The sequence below is a fragment of the Hordeum vulgare genome, chromosome 1H (genome assembly GCF_904849725.1).
Source record: "Hordeum vulgare subsp. vulgare chromosome 1H, MorexV3_pseudomolecules_assembly, whole genome shotgun sequence".
Lineage (NCBI taxonomy): Eukaryota > Viridiplantae > Streptophyta > Magnoliopsida > Poales > Poaceae > Hordeum > Hordeum vulgare.
In genome coordinates, this window is record NC_058518.1 from 512,886,109 (window position 1) to 512,902,510 (window position 16,402).

Genomic DNA, 16,402 nt, shown 5'->3' on the forward strand with positions numbered 1-16,402 from the left:
ATTTGTTTCTAAAAAGTTTCATCAATGTGAAAAAAGTTTGATTTTCTATGAAATGTTAAAGAAATTTTTAAAAAATGTTTATGAATTTAGAAAACAAAATCACGAATTTGTCCAAATCTTTATGATTATTGTAAAAGAAGGCGAAAAGGGAAAAGGAGAAAGAGAAAAAGAAAAAAGAAAAATCAGCTGAACAAAAAAAAACAGATGCTTATTGCAATTCTGAATTACATTGATTCTATCCTTGATGTATTTGTAATTCAATGCGAATCAATATATCCAAAAGTGTTTTATAGTATTCAAAATTATACAATAACACTTGATATTTATTATTATTTTCTAATCAGAGTTATGAATTTTATTTACTCTGACTCTATGTTCCCCTTAGTGAAATATTAATCCTCAAATTATTAACAAATCATAAATTATATAATGATCGACTGAAAATACCCATAAATTCTATAATTTTATTTTATTTTTAAATAAGCATCTAGAAACTTTCAAACAAAATCAAACCACATTCGTGAAAACCTGGCGTGCGCTGCATTTCTTATTTTTAGTGTTACGGCGTACAACTGATGAGCTGTGTTGATGCAAAAAAAACATAAATGGGCATAGCCCACGAGGGTGCGTACGAAAAACAAAGAAACAAACACAATAAACACTGAATAGGAATATGCTTTTTCTATGATCAGCGATAAGATGATAGGGAATATTCTCAAGAAAAAAAGGATGATAGGAATATGTTTTTTTGGATCAACTCCCCAATACATACATATTTTGTTAGATTCAACTACGCAGCAAAGCCGCATGCTGGTGCTATCATGCGGCGGCTCGCATGCACATGCATCACGTAAAGATGTTCTTCAATGCTTGAAATTCAAAAGGTTTTATCCTCAAAATCGTTAATTCAATCGATGATCTGTTTTCATCGTTGGTTTTGTCGCGACAAGATCTTCGAAACTAGATCCCATGTCGACATGTTTCGACAAACTTTTTTTCCTTCCGTAATTGCCACATTGTTCCACTCGCTTGCTATATTATTAACCATTTACTTGCCCAATAAAAATAACTTAATTACCATTTTTATGTCGTTTTGTACAAAGATTGTCGATGCTTATAAATGCAGTCCCCAAAATGTTTTGATGTGCTTGTCATTTTTATTTTACTAAGTTGTCATGTGGTCTCATAAAGCTTGTATGTGCTTATAAAATCACAGTTGCCACATATATTTTTTGTGCTTGTCATTTGAATCCTACCTCACTATCATACTGTTCCATACAACTTGTCAGTCATTGTAAAAAAAATAGTTGTCACGGCGTTTGCTGTATTTATCTGTTGAATTCTATCTTCAATTGGTATGGTGTGTCGTAATAAAAGGACATTTGATTGTTCTGAAACGTAGTTGTGGTAGTATTTTGTTGTGTCGTTCAGTTAAATTCTACTCATGACATGCTTTTATATCATGTATAATGAAATCTGTTACAAGGCTTTTGTACGAAACAACATTAAAAAGTGACAATCAAGTTATTTTTTTGAGGCAAATAAGTGGTTAATAATATGGCAAGTGGGTCAAAAAATGTGGCAAGTATGAACGGAAAAAATATTAACGAAGCATATTGACATGAGATCTAGTTTCGAAGAACTCGTCGCGGGAAAGCCAATGATGAAAATGGATCATCAGTTGAATTAACGGTTTTGTAGATAATTTTTTTTGAATTTCAAACATCAAAAGGGAATCGCACGTTGTCCTCCTGCCGCACGGCAATGCAGCCGTGCGTACGCTATCAATTAGATTTTTCCTATTTTGTTTTTGGGAAAGTGATCTGCTTAAGATGCTCCTAGATTTATTTTTTTGGGTCAACTCCCCAATACATCCATATTTTTTTGGGGGGGAAGTGATCTGCTTGAGATGCTCCTAGATATATTTTTTTGGATCAACTCCCCAATACATACATATTTTGTTTTTGGGAAAGTGGTCTGCTTTAGATGCTCCTAGATATATTTTTTTGATCAACTCCCCAATACATACATATTTTGTTTTGGGGAAAGTGATCTGCTTGAGATGCTCCTAGATTTATTTTTTTGGATCAACACCCCAATGCATACATATTATGTTTCTCCCATGAACTGCGCCTCCTCCGCAGAAATAATAATATAAGCAACTCAACATACTCATGTACATCAGTATAAATGTGCAATCATCTGATTCATCTGATAAGGAAAATCGTTCGAAATGTTACAAGCAGGGCCTCCTCCAACTGCAGGTAAATCTTGAGCTGACATGCTGCAAACTGTTTGATTTCCATAATGGTAATAAACAGGATTCGCACAAAGTAGACTAATCAAGCCATTTTGATCCATATACCGACAAGTGTGGTGAATTGACACATTTACATGGACACGATATGTTGTGCAAAATATACGGCAATGAGCTTGTGATGTACTCCATGTACTAGTCCTCAAGATTTCTTTTCTTTAGGTTCCATTGTCATGAAAAAAGTAACAGCCTACACTGGAAAAGCAATGCAACTAAATATGCGTGCTAGGCTAGAAACATACTCCTGACATTAGTTTGCTCATTCATAAGAATCTGCTAGACAAATATTTCTCATATTTTGCCAACTCGTACATAAGTAAAAAAAATTAAATTGGAAGGGACAGAGGCAATCACACTATTTATGGCCCTAGAAGAATAAAATCTATGTGTCCATTTATACCTCTGCTAGTAATAAGCTTTATACAATACACCCACATATTGTTGATGGTGATAATGAGGATATTGTTGGCAAGGTTGAACTGCTCCAGGATCATGGAGATCCGTTGGTGAAGGACATCGAACTTGTTGGCCTTCTTCTGGGTTTCGAAGACGCGTGACCAACTTCTCTTGGCTTGGCAGGAACTTCTTCATCCAGCAACAAGTTCGATGTCCAGAACTTCTTCATCCACCTCCCTGAGAGCACCCTTTAGATTTTCATGCTCCAGCAACAACTTCCATCCCTCAGAGCACCCTTTAGATTTTCCAGCAACTTCTTCATCCACACCTCCGGATTCATGCGGTTCTGCAACTCTTGGACGAGGATTAACGAAAAAGGATTTCTCCCGCTTTGTATATAAAGCAACCAACACCGTACAGATATCATTGCTGGGGCGAATAGCACATCAAATCAGAAAAATGAAGAAGAAACAAATTCTAACAACGTTAGGTCGATAAAGAGCGGATGATCCGCCACCGCTGCGCCTTCCGGAGACAAACCACCACAGCCCAAGGCTCCGATCCGCTGCATGCTAAGCAACACCTCCAAGTAGGGATGCGACGTCGACGACGCTGTTGCCCAGATGAGTTCTAGGGTTTTCCCCGACACGTGGAAGGAGGTAGGGGATGGCTACAACCGACACCTCTAAAAAGGTTTCCCCCGCAACGGAGCCGAACGAACCGTAAAGAATTTCTCCCGCACTCCACACCCTATCGCCCAACCGGAGCCGACCAGCGAAACCACCGTCTAACCCCATGCGTCAGCACGGTTGCGCCACCATCCTCGCAGTCTCACTGTGAACACCAACACAAGGCCAAGGAGACCGGAGAGTTGCGTCAAACAATGGAGCAGCAGCACCGAAACTGAGCAGGAGGAGATCCACCTCCACCACAGACGTGCGGGAGGCCCGCGCCTCCGGCACCACCGCGCAACCGACCGGACACGGCAATAGGGCATACCAGGCCACCCCTGGCCCAGCCGGGCCTGAAACGACCCCCGCTAAGCCCTACCGGCCATGCTGCAGCGGGCTGGCAACGACGCCGCCAGCACCCAACCACTCGTCACCGCTCCCCCAACTCTCAGATGTTCCAGGCCCGCTCAGTCATTGTCCCGCCCAAGTCCAAATGGGCCTCGCAGGGCCCAGATCTGGTCCGAGAGGCCGCCGCCAGATCGCGTCGTGGCATCACCCCGCCGCCAACGACGACGATGCCGCCCAGCCATCCGCCCACGCCGCGCCAGGGAGCCCTGCCGCCACCTGGAACGCCACCGCCTAGGAGCACCCCCTCGTGCAGCTTCGCCCTCATCGGAGAGCCACGGGGAGGGGAAGGCAAGGGGCCGCCACCACGAGCGAACCCGGGGCCAGGCCGGCCGCGGGTGCTAGCAACGGCGGCGGAGAGGAGAGGGAGAGGGCGGGGCTGGAGGAAGGGGAGGTTGGCTGCGGGGGGTTCGATGGCTCGTCTTTCTACTTTTTGGTTCCTTGGACAAGGATTATGATCGCGATCTCTGAGAAGCTTGCATTTCTCCATGTTGCGCTGAGTAATATCTGCCAGCAACATGATCTGACCTACGATGTCGAGGATCGCACTCACCAAACCAATTAGTTCCGACCCAGTTATCTCAATCGAGCACCCGGGGCTTGTATGTATGCAAGGACAATGTTTTATTTACTTTTGTGGGAAAAAACTAGAAAATAACCAATCACTTACCAAACATTTGCAGAACTATAGCTAGCTAGGTTACCCAATTGAGTTGTGTTGCCATGCTTCCAAAAAGCACAAGAGAGCACCCACAGGCATGTCTATTATTTTTTTAGAACGAAGACCCAAGATGCGTCCGACTTTAAATTAATAAAGCTTACCAATAGGCATGTCTATAAATACCTAACTAAAGAAGTTGTGGAGAGGTTGACCGGGCAAATGTCAGTGGAGCGGTGTTACATCGACCGCATTGAAGACGGTGTGGGTCTCGGTGGCGTTGAGCAGTGGAGTCAGAGAGTTGGATGCTGTTTGTTCGACGTGTATAGGCTAGTGGTGCTATCTGGTGTCATGGTGAAGCTGACGGTAGATGTGGGACTCACAAGATCTATACAGTGATTCCTCCTTAAGAGGGGATGGTGGGATCAAGACGGTGGCGGCATTTCCTAGAGCATATGCACGCGGTGCACATTATGGGACCCCTGACCGTGTGGGTCTTAAGGCCACTGGATTAGATTATATATGATGCCAAACATAGCACATTTATATTCTTGCAGGTGTAGCGACTTTATTCTTCTAGAAGGTGGTTTTGGATTGCTCCGTGTATTCATTTTATCAGCCTCTCCTAAAAATGGCATCATGCTGATGTAGAGGCAGAGATAATCCTTCTTTAAAAAATGATTCTACACAAGACAATTTTTATTGAAAGATAACATAAATTGATGTTGAAAGGTTTGTACCATTGTATCCAAAGGCATTGCAGGAGAGGAAGATTCTAGAGAGGAAGGACGTTATTATCATTTCTTTGGATACAATGGTAAACACCTTAACAGTCGTCTGCAATGGTCCTCGCCGCGATTTCCTTGTTGCTTCATTCATTCCTTGCTACTTTCTCCGTCTCAAAAAAATTACATTTCTTAATTTGGTCAAACCAGAAATACACTTGTTTTAAAATAAAGAGAGTACCAGTTGATGTAATAACCTTGACGTCAACATCAAACAACAAGAATCTCGCGAAATAGAATAACAAGAGTACCAGTTGTTGTAATAACCGGCCCTTGCAGATTGGGACGGGCCCGATGGAGGTGCTCGCGTTGTGTCCAACGCACATCTTGTGCAGCTTGTCATTACCGCCGCTACTGTTTGGTGTATTTTGTAGCTTGTGTAGTTGCAAATTAGTGAAGCTACATATGTGATGTTATTCAGCTGTACTATAGGGTCCTGGTGTTATCTATAATTGAGAAGCATTATTCGGCCTGTTTTGAACATGTGAATCCAAAGCAATATGTAGCCTATATTAATCAGTTTCAACAATAGTGTGAAGTACAAATACAGTCTGTTTGACAAAAGAGAGATAGTTTCACAACATGACCCATGAATCAGGAGATGAATTGGCATCAATACCCAAGGAATAAATAGGCAAAATAATTGTCACAGCAAAATTTTGTCGCACTGTTTTTTCATGATCTGTTGCAAATAATAAGAGAATGATTTGTTTTATAAATAATATGAGAATACCATCAACTCCAAAAATATCAAAAAGGGTAAACTGGGACAACACGATTGGACCTTTCGATCAGAATGCTAATAATATTAAACAAAGTAAATTGTGGCAACACTTCTGCTAAATGGTGTAAAACGGTTGAAATCTCGCTAAATGGGGTAATTAGAGTCAAAAAATGTGAAAATAGGGGATACAAAAGGGAATTTACTCTTCTTTTTCACCAGGAACATTCGTTACGGACGCAGGTACCCTACAAATTACCGGTGCATATCATATCAGTCATCATCACGCCACCACCAATGCGTAAAGACATCAGTTGAAGATCCAGAGGAAGGAAAGAAAAGATCGGTTCAGTAAGATTCAGGAGCTGTTCAGCTAATTATAGTCTGTAATTTGGTCAACACTAAATATGATTTTCTGTGGAAAATTATCATCACATCAACTCAGTAAATCTTGTTTTTCCACTCTGTTAAAAAAAAAAGGTAAACCAAGAACAAAAAAAATTGAAACTGAGAAGCAGTTAGAAGAATGAATGATGTCAGGGTTGTGATAGAGTAGTCTTTGTAGTCCTGAGTGGTGTGGGTATACCTACATCATCCGCTAGGTCTCTTGTAAATTTTTGCCCCCTTCTATAAAACTATGGTCCACCTTTGGTGCACTCTCAAAAAAAGAAAAAAAGTTATCTTTGCCCTTCATAAAAATTACGTACTGTTAGAGTTCATATCACAAAGGCCATGTTTACGAGAAAGACAGATGCACAGCTACCACATGGGCTGATGGGCAGACCATGGTTCTACGACCATACTCTCACAGTGCATTGTGCACACCCCTCATTGATAAACATGGCCTAGGAGACATATTTTATTTTCTTCTCTGAAGCAATTGGTGAAACGCAATACAATCAGCATAAAGATAAAAAAGAAAACAAAAACAAGATTAAACTGGGGAAACGAGCATGGCTCAGACATCCAAGGAAGGAATTAGCAGCATTAGCTCTCAAGCCTGGCAGGGCGAAAGCTCTTGGGCGGCATCTGCGAATGTTTTGAGAAACAAGCCTTAGTTGTATCGTCATTGCCATTTTGTCCTCAATTCAAAATCAACAACACCTAATACTTATGTGAAGCAAAAGAAAAATGAAGAAAAAAAATACAAATGTAAAACAAGAAGTATAATCACAGGAAACAGCTCTGTGTACTGACTGAATCACAGCAACAGGTTCCTATCAAATGTGAAAATCTCTGTCGGCACAATGTAGCATCTCCGGTCAAGGGCAACCACAGACATGGCATCAGAACCAAGAAAACAAGATAAAAATTGCTGCAACTGAACAGAAATTTGATGCCAAGTTAAAGATATCATCAAACTGCAAATGGATTTATGGTGACAATTGGAGTAACTCTTCAGTAGAGCATGATAATTTGTGGAAAGGAATCCTCACTGTCATTCAAAATATTCACTAAGAAATAACACGACAAAGGAGACTAATGAGGAAATTAGCATGATGGATCAGATTTCTAGCTTGGAATCCCGATGCGATGACATTTGTGCATAGTATAATCATAGTATATCATTGGGGGGAAGGATCCTCACATTCATTCAACTTGTGAAAAAAAATAGAAGTCAAAAAGATGAAATAGAAAAAAAAATAAAGCAATAAGGTTCAGGCTGTATCAAAACTATGTTGATTTATTTCAAAATCCAAAGTTATGCTCAAGTTGATATCAAATTTTGTGATCTCATTGGATATCAGAATTCAAAAGTTTAATCATATGAAAAAATAGGACTGGAAGATCAGATGGTAGTGCATGATGTAAATTGATCATCACAGTGAATGCAGAAATGTGGTATGGTTATGATATCATCACTTCTCCCATCAAGTCATAGTTTTTTTAAAGAAAAGATACCAATGGTGCATCCCATATAAGAGTTCTTTCGCATATCAATTGACGTGAAAGAATGTATGATGCCGATTAGACATTCAGAATGAGTAGGAGGAATTTATAATCAAATAGATCAGACGCTAATTGTCTTCCTCATAATGCCAGCAAAAAAAGAACAAATATTAAACAAACTAACCAACGTTCTCTCAGACAAATGCCTCGATTGTCCACATGGTTTAATAGAATGGATTACATCAGACTCGTCATCTGTTTTCAGCATCACAGAGAACCAAGAACAATGGAAAAAGGAAGTGCCAAACAAACATAAGTTCAGTTAATCTCACAGAATAAGCAAAGATAATTGATAGTGTGGAAGTAGTAGATAACAGATGTTCTCTCGGACAAATGCCTCATTTTGTCTCCATGGTTTAATAGAATGGATTGTATCAGACATCTAATCAGTGTTCATCATCACAAGAACCCTCGGATCAGGCAGCAAGAATGAAACAATTGATAAAAATTGTAAACGGGGTTATAATAACAGAAAGCTCCTGGTATGAAAGCAGTCAGTGTCGCAAAAACCCATATCCTTCTCACTGTCTGCCAATCTAACGAGAAACAAGGCCATTAATCAAGCCCAAGAATCAGATACCTCATGGCACCCTTCTGCCATACCCAAATAAAATGCAACACTAATAAATGTATGGGCAAGTTGAATGGACAAGCCATCTCAAAGAATGGTTTGTGCCAGAATCTTAGCCCAAAGATTCCTCTCGGCAACGTACAGCGCTGAATTACACTATTAAGAAGCACATCAGAGACTCTAAATTATTGCCTTCAAAGTTTTAGATCGAATCAAATAAAAAAGAAGAAGAAATGTAAATGAATTTGTGGTGTCAGGTGAAATAATTCTTCAGTTTTGCAATTGTGTGAGTTAATGTCTCAAAAAAGGAAGCACGAGGAAGTCAGTGTGGGTGGTCTTACAGACCATTCACGCAGAGATTGCAGCCACGGTAGTGGCTGGTGTGTAACTGGGTAATTAGCCACAGAGCACATATGTGCAGGTCACTGCACAAACTATCTAAACCGTGGCTGATCTAACCTACGTTAGGAAAGTGTGAACAATACGATTTAAAGTGATAATTAACTAAATCCGACAGACTACTTCTCATCCAAAGCACCAGCTTGTTGTGCACAGAAAAGACAAAATAACCAGAGAAGTTGAAGCCAATGAAAAATCAAGTTGATACTCTGTCTGTACTGAAAGACATCAGTTGAAGACCGGTTGAGCAAGATTCAGGAGCTGATCAGATAATTGTAGTCTGTAATTTGGTCAACACTAAATATGATTGTTCTGTGGAAGATTATCATCACATCAACTCAATAAATCTTGTTTTTCTACTCTTCTAACAACAAAGGTAAATCAAGAACAAAAACAATTTCTGATAAAAATACAATTTGAAACAGAGAAGCAGTTTGACTGATCTTGGAAGGTTCAGACGTATGAAATATTTCAGGATTGTCTGGGTCATTGTATTTATTTTTCTTCTCCGAAGCAATTGGTGAAATGTCCTACAATGAGCAGAAAGATAAAAGAGAAACAAAAAACAAGATTAAACTGGGACTGAGGAAACGAGCATGGCTCAGACATCCAAGGAAGGAATTAGCAGCATTAGCTCTCAAAAGCCTGGCAGGGCGAAAGCTCTTAGGCGGCATCTGCGAATGTTTTGAGAAACAAGCCTTAGTTGTATCATCATCGCCATTGTTTTCCTCGATTTAAAATCGACAGCACCAAATACTTATGACAATGTAGCATCTCCGGTCAAGGCTTGTGGCTACTGGAGACGTGGGCATCGGGCCCAAGAAAACAAGATAAAAAATGCTGCAACAGAAGAGAAAGAACCAAGAACAATGGAAAAAGGAAGTGGCAAACAAACATAGTTCAGTTCATCTCACAGAATAAGCAAACATAATTGATAGTGCGGAAGTAGTAGGTAACAGATGTTCTCTCAGACAAATGCCTCATTTTGTCTCCATGGTTTAATAGAATGGATAGAACCTCTGATCAAGCAAAGAGAACGAAACAATTGATAAAGGTTGTTAACGGGGTTTTAGCAACAGAAAGCTCCTGGTATGAAAGCAGTCAGTGTCGCACAAACCCATTTCCTTCTCGCTGTCTGCCAATCTAACAAGAAACAAGGCCATTAAACAAGACCAAGAATCAGATACCTTATGGCATCCCTTCTGCCATACCCAAATAAAATGCGAGGTGTGCTTCGGTACACCCCCGCCCATCCCTTCTGCCATACCCAAATAAAATGCGAGGTGTGCTTCGGTACACCCCCCCCCCCCAACGTACAAAGAAGAATGTATACCCACCTCGTATTGTACACTACAAGCCGTTGTATGTATGCAATACGAGGTGGGTATACGTATGGTTGCCTGTAGTGTACAATACGAGGTGGGATTACGTTTTTCCTTCTACGTTTTGTGGGGGATGTACCGAAGCAAAAGTGATAAAATGCAATGCTAAGAAATGTTTGGACAAGTTGAATGCACAAACCATCTCGAAGAATGGTTTGTGCCAGAATCTTAGCCCAAAGATTCCTCTAGGCAACGTACAGCGCTGAATTACACTATTAAGAAGCGCATCAGAGACTCTAAATTATTGCCTTCAAAGTTTTAGGTGTAATTGGATTTGTGGTGTCAGGTGAAATAATTCTTCAGTTTTGCAATTGTGTGAGTTGATGTATAAAAGAAGGAACCACGAGAAAGTCATCCTACAATTGGCAAAACAAGACGTCAGTGTAGGTGGTCTTACTGACCATTCACACAGAGATTGCAGCCATGGCAGTGGTTGGTGTGTAACTGGCTAATTAGCAACCGAGCACATACTGCAGGTCACGGCACAAACTATCTGGGCATGGCTGATCTAATCTATGCTAGGAAAGTGTTGAACATTACGATTCAAAGAGCTAATTAACTAAATCCCACAGACTACTTAGAATTTTACTACTACTGATAGTATCAATCAAGGTGATTACTGAAAACTGAAGGATGTTTTCGGGTAAGTAAGTACTAAATAGTGTGGGTCAACTCCAGGCACACGAGATCAAAGCCCATTTACTTTCTTCTCATCCAAAGCATCGGCTTGTTTTGCACGGATCAGAGAAAATAACCAGAGCTGAAGCCAATGAAAATCAAGTTGATACTCTGTCTGTACTGAAAGACATCAGTTGAAGATACAGAGGAACGAAAGAGCAGATCGGTTGAGCAAGATTCAGAAGCTGATCAGATAATTGTAGTCTGTAATTTGGTCAACACTCAATATGATGTTCTGTGGAAGATTATCATCACATCAACTCGATAAAACTTGTTTTTCTACTCTTCTAACAACAAAGGTAAATCAAGAACAAAAACAATTTCTGATAAAAAAAACAATTTGAAACAGAGAAGCAGTTTGACTGATCTTGGAAGGTTCAGACGTATGAAATATTTCAGGATTGTCTGGGTCATTGTATTTATTTTTCTTCTCCGAAGCAATTGGTGAAATGTCCTACAATGAGCAGAAAGATAAAAAAAACAAGATTAAACTGGGACTGAGGAAACCAGCATGGCTCAGACATCCAAGGAAGGAATTAGCAGCATTAGCTCTCAAAAGCCTGGCAGGGCGAAAGCTCTTAGGCGGCATCTGCGAATGTTTTGAGAAACAAGCCTTAGTCGTATCATCATCGCCATTGTTTTCCTCGATTTAAAATCGACAGCACCAAATACTTATGACAATGTAGCATCTCCGGTCAAGGCTTGTGGCTACCTGAGACGTGGGCATCGGGCCCAAGAAAACAAGAAAAAATTATTGCTGCAACAGAAGAGAAAGAATTACAGAAATCCCTCAGAGACCCGTTTCAAATCACGCACACAGCTGAATCAAGCCGCCGGTGCAAATGGGTATTCCATCCCAGAGTAAACCACAGAGGTTATGATGCAGGGATGGACACTTGCAGCGGCGGCAGAGAAGCAGCTGTTGTTTACAGTGTCATACGGCACTTCCTGGTCAGAGCTCTTCACCGAGACAAGATGATGCATTCAAAAAAGAAAAGAAAAGAAGAAGACAAAATTAAGCAATGCTCAGTGGAAAGAGAAGTCGTTTTTGGTTTGAAGGCTCACGGTGACCGACGCCACCACTGCCAAAAACCTATATGAATCATCATCGCATCACCACGAAAACGAAGAGGATAATAGAAAAAAAAAAGGATGATTTGAAATCGACAGAAGCGAATAACAACATGAATCGATCAACGGCGGAAGAATCCGCCTCGCTGAAATCCGCCATGATCCTTTCGGACCTGAATCGTCACCAGCCAACCAAATCCTACAAGGACAAGCTCTGGGACGGCGTGGATTTGCTTTTCTTCCACGCATATGAATCAAGATAAGAAGATTACGTGCTGTGCCGACGGAAAGGGCCCGAAAAATCATCGACTGAATCAGATCCAGGTGAGTTGAAAGCCGGCTTGGATTTCAGTCTAGCAAGATGGCAGGACGATTTGCCGATTGGCTGGGGTTGTGGGTAACGAGATCCAGACAAGAAGCTGATCTTGCAAAAAATGTAGAACGAAAAACATTAAAATCGAGAACAACACGCAGAGAAGAGCAGTTGAAAAACAAGACCGACGAAGGGTGAAGATGGAGGGAGGTGCGGCGGCGCCGACGATGGGATTGTGCGCGGGTCTGCTCATAATATATAGCCACCGCAGCCGCCGCCGCCGCCGCCGCAGGGGTTCTTTGTCAGGGTTTCAGCTTCCCTTGGGCACCGAATATGGGCCACAATATGCTTGGACGTTAGCGGACCCGGTTCGGCCCAGATGCGGAATCTGACTGGATCGCGGGCTTTCCTGAAAAAAATAGTGAACTCATTATTGACACACGAACACGTCATCGTGTATCCTCGACATTAGGGATGATACACCACAGCTCACATCGAAGAAGGTACGACCGGCAACGCGATATGCAAGACAGCCGACGGACACTTTTGTAGACTCGAAACCCCGCATGTCCGGAAAAGGATCATGTCAAGGAGTGCGGCGGCTATGGGCTGCCGTAGGTCGATTCGCTTGCCCTTGGAGCTTTGGAATTCGGAGCTCTCAAACTTGAGGAACAACAAAGAACGAGAAAGAAAAACGTTGGAGAGATAAAATCTAGATGAAAAAATACTCCATCTATCCATATATACAGAGCCCAATGCGTTTTTTAAGGCTAACTTTAACCATATCTTAGAGCAAATAATATATGGCATGCAAGTTACACAAAGCATACTGTCAAATTCGTACGTGAAAGGAGCTTTCAATGATATATTTTTTATATTATACATCTCATATAATATTAATCTTATCAATAGTCAAACATAGTTTTAGAAAATGCATTAGGCCCTATATACATGGATGGAGGGAGTAGTATAGATTGATTTGTTGGATTTTCAATCCGCCGTCACCGCCGCTATATATAATAGACGACTGGATTTTCCGTACAAGAAAATAATTCATCTAGGCTTTTCTTACAAGAAGATTACATCAATTCACGTCCTGGAGTCTTAGTTCTAGTCTAACTCGGATTCAACCCGGATCTGGTCAAAACTTCTGTCTTGCTTCTTGCGCGGGTCATAAAATGTGCATATGACCTTGGATTGAGACTATTTGTATACCAAAATCAATCGTTTCGACCATACCAATAATTCTATTATTAATCACTTTTCCAAATAAGGCCATTTTGAATACTACACGAGGTTATCTTTAAATTCTAGTTGGATTCTTATTTGAGAATTTATGAGAACAGACGTTTGGAGATCGGCCTCCATGGAGGACGAAAATTTTGAATAGTTCAAAATTCCACTTTTCGGTTTCAAAAAAATCTGAAAAAAATATGGAAGTACAGAAGGATGTTATGTGTATATGTGTAACATTTTAGGATGAAATAATTTGAAATACGATCTGCAAAAAAAATAGAAAATCATGGCCTGAAACGATGAATAGTGTCATGTATAAAAAAGCCTCATATTTATCTTTTCTGCATAGCCCTCATTTTAATGTATTTTTTTCTAAAAAATTATACACATGTGTGTTACGCCTTCACTTATCCCTGTATTTGTTTCCAGAATTTTTTGAAATGTAAAAATGTGAATTTCATGAAATTTGAATTTCAAATTTAAAGGCATCCATGGAGCTCGGCCACCAAACGCATTTTCCGATAGTTTATGTGTTATATATTTGTTTCGGTGGTATAAAATATCTTAATTAGTTTATACCAAATCCTCCCAATAATCAATGAGTGTACCCATTGCCCAAAATTTCTCGCTCTCCCCGTGGGTTAGGCGAAGTTAACATATATGTGTTTGGTGCAGTTGACACCGTTGTGTGAAAGTGCAATCATGCCTTTAATCATATTTTGATATTGTTGACAACACACATATACGAAACTAATCATCTTAATCGAGTGTATCTCAGGTTTGTTCCCGTGAGAGTTTATGTATGGATCATGACTAATTTATCTAGGATGCTCAAGAACGAAGAAACAAGACAAAGTGGTCCATCATTTTATTTGTCTTTTCTTGAATATAGGGACCCCGCACTATTAAGAGGGGATCATTGGGTCTCGCAAAAAACTTGATCAAAACTATCAAAAATTCCTCTCTCTATCTTCCTGGTTGATCTGCTCCTCTTCGGTCGTCCGGTGGTTCTCGGACGTCCGGATCCTGGATGGTCGACGTCGTCCGAAAATCCGGAGCCAACCAACAGATTCAAACCCCCGGACTTCCCGCCCCTCCGGTCGTCCGAGGACCAAGCCTTTCGGGTGAAAGGATTTAATGAAACTTGGAGGAGACAGGTAGATTCATTCATCGAGAAAGGTAGTGTTGGAATTAAGATGAACGATGGCGTAGGTCGTTATTTCCAGACACATAAGGTCCTATTCGACATCTATTCACCTCTACTTTTAACATTGTTTTTGACATGTTGGCTACTCTTATTGACCGGGCAAAAGAGGACGATCTAATAGGCGGTTCGATTCCACATTTCGTAGATGGAGGAGTGTCCGTTCTGCAATATGCAGCTGATACGATTATTTTCATGGAACATGACCTCGGAAAACCTAGAAACACGAAGCTTATTTTATGCCTATTTGAGCAATTGTCGGGGCTTAAGATCAATTTTAGCAAGAGAGAATTGTTCTCCATTGGGAGGGCCAAGGAAGAACAAGAAACATACCGACAATTATTCGGATGTGAGATGGGATCTCTTCCATTTAGTTATTTGGGACTTCCCATTTATCATCGTAAGCTGACAAACAAGGAGTGGAAATGTGTTGAGGATAGGTTCGAGAAGAGATTAAGTTGCTCGAAGGGCAAGCTTTATGTCTTATGGTGATTGCTTAGTGTTACTAAACTCAATGCTAACTAGCCTACCAATGTTTCTATTATCTTTTTCCGAAGTACAGGTAGGGGTACGAAAAAGATTATATTTCTATCGTTCTCGTTTCTTCTGCCAAATTGATGATAACAACAAGAATTGCATGCTTGCCAGATGGGATATTATTTGTATACCAAAAGACCAAGGTGGGTTAGGGATCGAGAACTTGAAAATTAAAAATAGATGCCTTCTTAGCAAGTGGCTCTTCAGGTTGTCTATTGAGACGGATGGTATGTGTGTACAAATTCTTCGCAAAAATATCTACAATCTAAGACTTTGGAGCAGGTTACAGTTAGACCATTTGATTCACCTTTTTGAAAAGGGTAGTTGAAGATGAAAGATACTTTTTTCATAGGGTGAAATTTATTGTCGGGAATGGTAACAATCCTAAATTTTAGGAAGATACTTGGTTAGGGGAGACATCCTTGGCTATAAAACATTCGTCTTTATATAATATTGTGCAACGTAAAGAAGATTATGTTTCTACGATATTGCAGTCCACACCCGTGAATATATAGTTGAAACGAACTTTGGTTGGGGAACGATGGAACTCTTGGTTGCACTTGGTATGTAGGTTGATGGAAGTTCAACTCACTAACCATCCAGTGGAAACTAGCTGCAAGTGGTAGTTTCTATGTGAGATCGATGTATTTGGATCTTATTGATTCTGGGCCATTACAGACATTCATTCACATTTGAAAGGTTTAAGTCCCATTAAGAATTTAAATATTTATGTGATTAGTTCATAAAGAGTGATTCTGACAAAGGACAATTTGATTAAGCAAAGATGGGTAGGGAACATCATATGTTGTTTTTGTGATCAAAACAAAAGTATAAAACACCTATTTCTTTATTGCCCGGTTGCACAACTACTTTGGCATACCATATATGTAGCCTTTAATATTGATCCTTCACGTAGTACGGACACGTTATTTGGGTCATGGTTCAATGGAGTGCAAACAAATATTGCGAGTAATATTCGGATGGGGATATGTGCTCTATTCTAGGCTATATGCAACTCCATAAATCAAATGATATTTAATAGAGAAACCTTCACCAACTTTTTACAGGTTATCTTCAGAGCTACAACATGGATCCATGCGTGATCGTT

General features: G+C 40.4%; 14 non-coding genes across 14 annotated transcripts; all 14 read right to left on the bottom strand.

The window, feature by feature from the left end:
* Positions 1-6,316: 6,316 nt before the first annotated feature.
* Positions 6,317-6,395, bottom strand: LOC123423833. The gene has a single exon (XR_006621380.1). It is a non-coding gene; the product is annotated as a small nucleolar RNA Z155 (small nucleolar RNA).
* Positions 6,396-6,907: 512 nt separating this feature from the next.
* On the bottom strand, positions 6,908-7,028 carry LOC123422624. The gene has a single exon (XR_006620603.1). It is a non-coding gene; the product is annotated as a small nucleolar RNA SNORD14 (small nucleolar RNA).
* An 87-nt stretch (positions 7,029-7,115) lies between these two features.
* Positions 7,116-7,247, bottom strand: LOC123424043. Its single transcript, XR_006621534.1, has one exon. It is a non-coding gene; the product is annotated as a small nucleolar RNA snoR2/U65 (small nucleolar RNA).
* Positions 7,248-7,452: 205 nt separating this feature from the next.
* Positions 7,453-7,547, bottom strand: LOC123423100. Its single transcript, XR_006620920.1, has one exon. It is a non-coding gene; the product is annotated as a small nucleolar RNA Z103 (small nucleolar RNA).
* A 189-nt stretch (positions 7,548-7,736) lies between these two features.
* Positions 7,737-7,823, bottom strand: LOC123422969. The gene has a single exon (XR_006620850.1). It is a non-coding gene; the product is annotated as a small nucleolar RNA Z195/SNORD33/SNORD32 family (small nucleolar RNA).
* Positions 7,824-7,929: 106 nt separating this feature from the next.
* Positions 7,930-7,996, bottom strand: LOC123422997. The gene has a single exon (XR_006620862.1). It is a non-coding gene; the product is annotated as a small nucleolar RNA Z105 (small nucleolar RNA).
* A 36-nt stretch (positions 7,997-8,032) lies between these two features.
* LOC123424111 lies at positions 8,033-8,119 on the bottom strand. Its single transcript, XR_006621601.1, has one exon. It is a non-coding gene; the product is annotated as a small nucleolar RNA SNOR75 (small nucleolar RNA).
* Positions 8,120-8,223: 104 nt separating this feature from the next.
* Positions 8,224-8,310, bottom strand: LOC123424119. Its single transcript, XR_006621609.1, has one exon. It is a non-coding gene; the product is annotated as a small nucleolar RNA SNOR75 (small nucleolar RNA).
* An 822-nt stretch (positions 8,311-9,132) lies between these two features.
* LOC123423822 lies at positions 9,133-9,212 on the bottom strand. The gene has a single exon (XR_006621370.1). It is a non-coding gene; the product is annotated as a small nucleolar RNA Z155 (small nucleolar RNA).
* A 258-nt stretch (positions 9,213-9,470) lies between these two features.
* Positions 9,471-9,593, bottom strand: LOC123422606. The gene has a single exon (XR_006620597.1). It is a non-coding gene; the product is annotated as a small nucleolar RNA SNORD14 (small nucleolar RNA).
* Positions 9,594-11,116: 1,523 nt separating this feature from the next.
* LOC123423811 lies at positions 11,117-11,195 on the bottom strand. The gene has a single exon (XR_006621359.1). It is a non-coding gene; the product is annotated as a small nucleolar RNA Z155 (small nucleolar RNA).
* A 250-nt stretch (positions 11,196-11,445) lies between these two features.
* On the bottom strand, positions 11,446-11,568 carry LOC123422614. The gene has a single exon (XR_006620598.1). It is a non-coding gene; the product is annotated as a small nucleolar RNA SNORD14 (small nucleolar RNA).
* Positions 11,569-11,718: 150 nt separating this feature from the next.
* LOC123423946 lies at positions 11,719-11,905 on the bottom strand. Its single transcript, XR_006621457.1, has one exon. It is a non-coding gene; the product is annotated as a small nucleolar RNA Z112 (small nucleolar RNA).
* A 49-nt stretch (positions 11,906-11,954) lies between these two features.
* LOC123423949 lies at positions 11,955-12,048 on the bottom strand. Its single transcript, XR_006621459.1, has one exon. It is a non-coding gene; the product is annotated as a small nucleolar RNA Z152/R70/R12 (small nucleolar RNA).
* Positions 12,049-16,402: the final 4,354 nt, after the last annotated feature.